This window comes from Trichechus manatus, unplaced genomic scaffold, assembly GCF_000243295.1.
Source record: "Trichechus manatus latirostris isolate Lorelei unplaced genomic scaffold, TriManLat1.0 scaffold00189, whole genome shotgun sequence".
NCBI lineage: Eukaryota > Metazoa > Chordata > Mammalia > Sirenia > Trichechidae > Trichechus > Trichechus manatus.
Genome location: NW_004444125.1, coordinates 2,352,757 through 2,360,506, shown reverse-complemented (window position 1 = coordinate 2,360,506; position 7,750 = coordinate 2,352,757). Strand labels below are relative to the sequence as shown.

General features: G+C 38.6%; 1 pseudogene; it reads right to left on the bottom strand.

Annotated features, from left to right (window-relative positions):
- Nucleotides 1–6,262: 6,262 nt before the first annotated feature.
- On the bottom strand, nt 6,263–7,496 carry LOC101349325 (oligosaccharyltransferase complex subunit OSTC-like; annotated as a pseudogene).
- Between the last annotated feature and the right edge of the window lie 254 nt (nt 7,497–7,750).

Here is a 7,750-nt window from a genome sequence, read left to right as displayed (position 1 = left end):
GTCCAGTTATCTGACAGAAATAAAGATAAATTTATTTGGGAAGAATATACCTCATCCGAGACCTGGAAAGAATTCCACAAATTACCCCTTGCTCTCCAAAATGAGCAGATCTCAATCAATAATTGAGTATACACAGAAAAAAGCTCCATGTACCAGAAACAGCTGAAACAACAATAGCAGAAAGATACCTATAAAGACTGCATTTGTTGGTATTGTTAGACAGAAGTATAAAAGGACTATCCCTATTATCCTACTGACAACGACTAGAAGAGACAGATAGAAAACAAAAATTTGCTGAAGACGTTGGACAGTTACAGAGGATTTCAATGGCCAAGGTCACAGAGAGAAAAAGGTGAGTCAACGTTCTAGCCATAACTTTTCTCCTCAGATAAGTTGCCAATTTTTTGATACAAGTCAAATCCAGATGGACGTTCGCTCCTTAGAAGTAGAGAAGTTAGCAGGGTTAGAGCAATCTCATGAGGAGACAAAAATTGGAAGGTAGCCAGGACTTGAGAGGCCAAGATCCCAAAGAGAAGAGAGAATCAGAGAAGTAACCCAATGCCTAGAAATTTTCCTCCCAAGGCACTTGTTAAATGCTTAAGTTGCACAGGACAAGAGGAAAAAAATTCAAGCAACTTTCACCCAGGGAGGATGGATTAATTGCTATGAGACATTGCCCTTCCACTGTAAACCACTAGAAAAACAGACAAGTATATGTAAACAACTGTAAATTAGTGCAGCAGGTAAAAATATAAAGTTCCTAGAAGATAATATAAGAAAATAACTTCTTGACCTTGAGATAGGCAAAGATTTCTTAATCAGAACACAAAATGGACCAATTTAAAAAAAAAAAATGCTAGACTACACTACCTTTAAAAAATTCAGTTCATCAAAAGACACCAGTAATATGTGAAAAAGACAAGCCACATAGTGGAAGAAAGTTTTGCAAAATATTCAAAAGAGGATTCATATCCAGAGTATAAAAAGAACAGATAATACAAATAACAGGAAATAGTCAAATAGAAAAAAAAATGGGCATTCATTCACCAAGGTAAAAGGTTATGGCCTATTGTGTTCATTTTGTACTGTGTCAAGCTAACTAAGCATAAACCACATTTCCCAGAATTTCTTTCCCTGAATGGTTCTGAGATGCGGTAGACCACAAGAGAAATTTGCCCAAGATTTGGAAGGAAAAAGTGAAAGAGTAGACATGTTTACTCCTGGAAGATCTGCGTAGAGCAGGTGCTGGCACAGTTCAAGAATATTGTCACTGATTTGCGGACTCACTTTGTTGGTGGGGCAGCAACTGGGATCCTGGCTCCTCCAGCTCTCACTGGATCTCCTTCAACTTCCCCAAGTCCTAGGTCAAGTGCGTAGGCATCTATGATAGAATATGCCACCTTATCCTCCAGTTTCCCCACATCATCAAGACTGGAGGCAGTAAGAGACAGACGTGGTTCCAATTTGTCTTTGCTTTCCTCCACTTCATGTCAATCTGATGACCCTGCTGGTCCTACATCAAACCAACACTAGAAATAGAGACAGGAGTTTTACATAGACTGTGTAACCAGTTCCCAGATGTTCATAAGACCTACTACTTACAATAAATCCCCGATTGTGTATCACTTATTCTGATGTTGCTTCTCTGATCAGGCTCTAACTAATAGAACTTTTCCATCATCAGAGGTCACATATTTTCAAGAGGCTCTCAATGATGGATGTGCTTAAACAAGAGAAAAGACAAATTGATTACGTGTCAATCCTCCCTCATGGCATGCATTCTTGTATAATGAAGTGTCGTTTCTCAGTAGTACAAAGATTCATTTTCTTGCTTCTTTTTATGTTACAATTTCTGATTTCAGAGGTACTCCTGAATTAGTGTGATATTTACCATCTCTTAGCAGTGCTGGGTAGGTCTGCCTGTGCAGCACAAATGGTTAATGCACTCAGCTGTTAACCCAAAGATTGGAAGTTGGAGTTCACTCAGAGGCACTTCAGAAGAAGGGCCCAGTGATCTACTGAAAGATTACAGCCATTGAAAACCCTACGGAGCACAGTTCTACTCTAACACACATGGGGTCTCCATGAGTCGGAATCAACTCAATAGCAACTGTTTTGTTGTTATTTTTGTTTTTAGCAGTACTGGGTTGGAGAGCTGTTGGAGCTATTTGAATGTTTAGAAATAGATGGACAGCTCTGGTGTGGTTCACATAGCTTACACCCTCATGGTGGTTACCCAATAGACTGAAACTTTTTATAAGTTCCCAACTCATGGATCCCACCTCACCCTGCCCTGGAGCAGCATAATTCCAGATAACTGCTCTTGTACTTTTCATCTGAGTTTTAGAGTTTTTCCCTTCCTCTCAGTACAGGTGGGCTAATTCAGATCTGACAAATCCCTTCTCCATAGAGGAAACAAAGCACCATGGACTTGATTCCATGAGATGGGCCTTCAAGGGAAGGATCTGGTGGACAGATTGATTTGAAAAACCCATGATGTATGGAACAAAAAGGCATTCCCTACAAGTACTATGGAGGCAATGTCCAAATGGAAGTGTTTCACACCCACACTTGCTTTTTAAATTCTAATTCAAAATAGTAAAACATTGTTCACTTTGCAATTTATGCGCAATGTGAACTAAAAAAGAGAATTCACGAAAAGAAAGAATATGGGTAAAAGCATATTCACGTGTGTCTGCTATGAGTATACAAACGGACCTCTGGTAATGTGGACAAATCATAGTTCCAGGTCTACAATTCCCCATTTATAAAACAAGAGGTTTGGTTAAGATGGCCCTGAATGGTCCTTCCAACTGTAACCTTTGAAAATTCCATTAAGTTGCATCTCTAGGGGCTTTGTCCCAGATACGTTAGTACCTGGTGGTTGCAGCAACAGGAGACTTAGAATACTGTTGAGACAATATTAGGTGACACTGTCCCTATCCAGACCCTCAATTATAACTCTGACAAGTGACAAGCTTAGCCCCTATTTGCCCTGTTCCTGAGCCCTGCTCGGCATTTTTTTTTTTTTTTTTGTGAAGACCATTTGAGTGTTTCTGTTATACATCTTGGTTGCCATGCAAACTTGGCTAACAGAAGCCGGAAGCAAACCCCAAACACCTTCTTACATACTTGCTTTATGACATTTTATTTGAATGCCAATATAACAAGTTTATAGTAAATGGAGGATATGGCAGGAGACTAAAATAACACCACAGTCTTTGAACACTCTAATCCGAGCTTAATAATTTTAAGATTTTTAGACATTTGTAACTCAACCTATGGGCATAATCTAGTAGTAATGGTACTTGGGTAAAGATGTTATGCATGGAGCTCAGAAAGATTGTACTGGATCAAATAACACAGCGGTTCCAAAGGAAACTAAATCTTTTTAAAACCCTCAAACATCAGTTTAAACTGTTAACTTTAATTTTATTTTAAATTCATGTTAAAGTAATTACATCAAGCTGGGATTAGGTACCGTCTCTGAATCTCCTTCTACAAAGTTAACCATTTCATGTATTAGAAATAAAAATAGAGTTATTTAAAAGGGGGAGGGTGGTGGTAAATATAGACTAGAAATTTCTCCTGCAGTGGTTTTACTTACTCAGTCGCCCTATGTTCTTCATCCCAGCCTCAATATCAGTCACCCATCTCTCAACTGCTGGAAGGCAGAGCATCCATCAGAGCAAATTACCTGGTGGAGGGACCACAGGTACAGTACCCAAGTCCTTGGACAAAGTGACATTTTAGCCAGGACCTCATTCGTTCAGAATGTGTGTTCAAACTTGGTTTGCTGATGTTCTTAAGACACCAATTCTTAGAAAATGCAGCCTTACAGAGCAGAGACAGCACAGGGCAGAGAGTCACCAGACCAGCATTCCAGTGCCTGCTTGGCCAATCTCTGGCATCTTAACTTAAGAAAATTTATCTTTCTTGGTCTCAGTATTCTAAACTATAAAGTTAGGGGGATAAGAGATGGGAAGGCAGAGAGGGTTAGGAGCTGGTTGAATGGACATCAGGAATCAGGTGGAATGGAGGAATGTGCTGTCACAGTACGGGGAGAGCAGTTAGGGTCTCATAACAATGTAATGTATAAATTTTTGTATGGGAGACTAACTTGAAATGTAAACTTCATTTAAACTACAACAATAAACAAAACAAATAAAAAAAAATTGGGGGATAATAAAATCTCAAGGGTCCTCTCAAATTCTGATGTTCTGGGATTTTTCATTTAGCAATGCTCTATGGAGGTATGCAGCTAGGAAGGGACTAATCACTAAAGAGCATCTTAGAAGTGCTCTTTCCCTTGCTCCTTTTTGTTTTCCTGTGCACCCAGACTTGGACACATCAGGAAGTGGTCAAGAAGTACCCAAGTGCTCTGACTTGGGCATCTCGGGCTGATGTGGGGTAGTATTCACGTCATTATGTAGGAAAAATAGGGTAACAAAGGAAGACCTATAATCCAGCTTTTTCTTGAAAAATGATACTCTAAATTCCTATCTACAAGGAGATACTGCACTCTCAGAAGGGCTAGAAACCTCCATCAGAAACGCTACTGTTGAATTAGTCAAAGCTTGCAAGAGGACTGTGTGCAAATCAGTTTAAGGATGGAGTCACAAGTTTGGGTTTTGAGAAGAAAGAAAGCAAGAAAGAGACAGTGAATTCAGGAGCACAGGAGTCAACTGTCAAAGAACAGTACACATCAGAATGGAGCGGCACTTCCTGACCTTGGCCACTTGGGACCAGGCCCAATTCAGAAGTTCTTACCCAAGAACCAGCATCTCATTGTTTTCCACTGGCCCAGCAGCACAGTGTAGACACATGAGCACACTACCAGAAGGGGGTCAGAGTACAGTGTCTATACCCCATCATTCCCAGATTTGAGTTAGTGTCTGCCTACCCCGGACAAAGATTCTTCCTTGGAAATCAACTATCTATTGTCCTATTCAGAAGAATTTCCACATAACTTCCTTTTGTGCTCTTAAAACTTAAGTGCCCAGATGTGATCTTGGAGGCACTTAACTACTCTGAAACTTGTGCTTTACATAGCACCCAAAATCTTTGATTTTTTTTTTAGCACAAACACAAGGATTTGAATTGGTAACTTTTTCCATGCTGTGTCCCCCAACTTTATTTTCCCAAATAATTTTATTTCTGTTAAATATAGAGCAAAATCATCTGTAACGTGATCTCAATATTTTGTTTATTTATTTTTGAATTTATAATATTTAGAAGAAATGAAATAGAAGTCTCATCTCAGTTTTGTTTTAAATGGGATTTAAAAACACAGCTACATCAAAAATAAGATAATTTAAAAAAAAAGAAGCCATGATATTGTTTACAAAAAAAAAGATGTATATTCCATGCATCTACACAGCTAGGGTCTTATTTTGGCAGGACAAAAATTCAAATTATTAAACTTAGGGTTTGTTTAGATTTATATAATCAAGTGTAATAATTCATTTTAGATAAATTCTTCTTCCTTTGTTAAATAGTGAATATTTATTCCACAAATAATGTACTAGAATTTCTCATGAGTTTGTTTGAATTTCTGCTCGAGGTGATGTAGTGATTCAAGCTTAGAGGATGCTTTCCTGTATGAATCTCTGTGATGAAGACATGAGACCTCACTTAAGTGAAGAATGATTACTTTTAGTGACAGATTTGTAGATTTGTTTAATTTTATTTCTTGTTGTAGAAATTAGCTGTTTTATAGTCTTCAACCATTTTATACCAGTATACCAGTTACTGTTGAATCTATTCAGACTCATGGTGACCCCACGTGTATCAAAGTAAAACTGTGTTACCTTTGTGTTTTTTTTTTTTATTATTAGGAAGTTTATTTATTTCTCCTCCTTTCATACATCTTACTGTTCAGGAAACAGTCTTACACACATATCTGAAATAACGTACTATCGCAAACTCTGTTTAAAGGCAAAGCACCATAGGAAAAGCTGATCAGTTGTCCAGAGTTCTCAGCTTATGAAATCTTGCTTCCTGACTTAACATTAATGTTTGAAAATCAGAAATGCCATCTCCAATAAATGTTAAGAGGCTGTAAAAAATAATCACTTATTCAATATTATAGTTGTAGAAATGGAGTATGTTTTCTTTTAGAAATGAAAAACTAAGAAGAAAATGCCACTTAACATCACTGGTATGTCAGTCTAGGTCAGCAGTAAAAAAAAAAAAAAAAAAAAAAAAACTGTGGTAAGTTTGTCTCTTTGAGAATACCAAGAAGAAATTCCAATCCAAGCTTTAATGAGCTTCCTCTGTTTTCATTAGATTCTTCTTTCTCTGCTGCTTTTCATCCTTTTCCACATTTCATATTCGAGGATTGGTACAGCCTTTAAAACTTCATTAATAGGAGCAAATCCAGTATCCACGGTTTCTTCTCCAAGGGTGCTCTAAGCCACCAGATAGCCTGGCTGTTCCATTCTCATGAATACTCCAGCCTTAAAAAAACTCAACAGGTCATAGAAAAATCCAACCAATAGAAGAAGAAATCCATTGAGTTTTGGAATGTTTGGTGCATTGGATCTGTCCAGGATTATGAAACCTAAACTCCCTATTGTAAACAGGATGCTGGATGTGAGCCTTTTCATAATATATTGTCCATTTACTCTGTAGGTCAAGAAAGCTACTGGCCCCTGATGCCTATGTTCCTCAGTCACAGAGCCAACACTTGGAGGTTCCACAATAACATCATAAATTATTCCTATGGACATGAGGAAGTGAGACGCCACCACCAGAGCATATGGCCGATGGCGTATGCTCCCAGGGCAGCTTCTTGAGCTTCACGTTGGGGCATTTGAGCACTAAGAATGGGACAAAGTCTCCATGTTGGTGGTGGCGGGAGCAGCATCCTTTGGTTTTTAATGGCTGGTTTTTTGGAAGTAAATTGCCACACCTTTCTTCCCAGTAGTCCTCTGGGTGGACTGCTCCTGTTGGCTAGCAGATAAGTGAGTTAACCATTTGCACCACCCAGGGACTCCTTAACTATTTTATATACCCTCTTTATTCTATTCTGGGAGACTATGGGTGGCACAAATGGTTAAGCGTTCAGCTACTAAAAGGTTGGTGGTTTGAACCCACCCAGAAGCATCTCAGAAGAAAGTCCTGCCAGTCTGTTTCCATAAAGATTACAGCCAAGATAACACTATGTAGAGTTCTACTCTGTAACACATGGTGTCATGGGTTGCAATGGACTTGAAGGCAAAGGGTTTGGTTTTTGGTTTTATATTCTATTCTAGAGTTCTAGAAAGGATACTATCCCCCTTAAAGAACACAATAAATGTTTTAGGTCTTTGTCTGAAAATTATTCAGTATTTACTAAGCTCAGCCTTGAGCAAATGGGAATTTAAATTGGGAATTTAAGAAGCAATCAAGTGACAGTAAGAATTAGAATTACTTGTGTTTGGAATAAGAAACATTCCCAGAAGGAATCCTTCCTCCCACTTAATCTCTGGTATTCCTTCACAAACTGACTGCATCAATCTTGTGAAGGATGAGGCGGGACAATCTCTGTTTCCCTAGAGCCTAAAAGATCAGTTCTGAGAAGATTTCCTTCATTTTTCGGCCACAGGTTAACACTTTCGAAGAGATAGATAAGGGGGTAAAGGGGACGTTTTTGTTTAGTTTATCAGTGCCCAAAGTAAATTTTAGGCAGTTGCCTACCCGTCCCCCAACACCAAAAAAAAAAAAAAAATATATAGGGCCAGCATTCCCAGTATGGACTGAGCTTTTC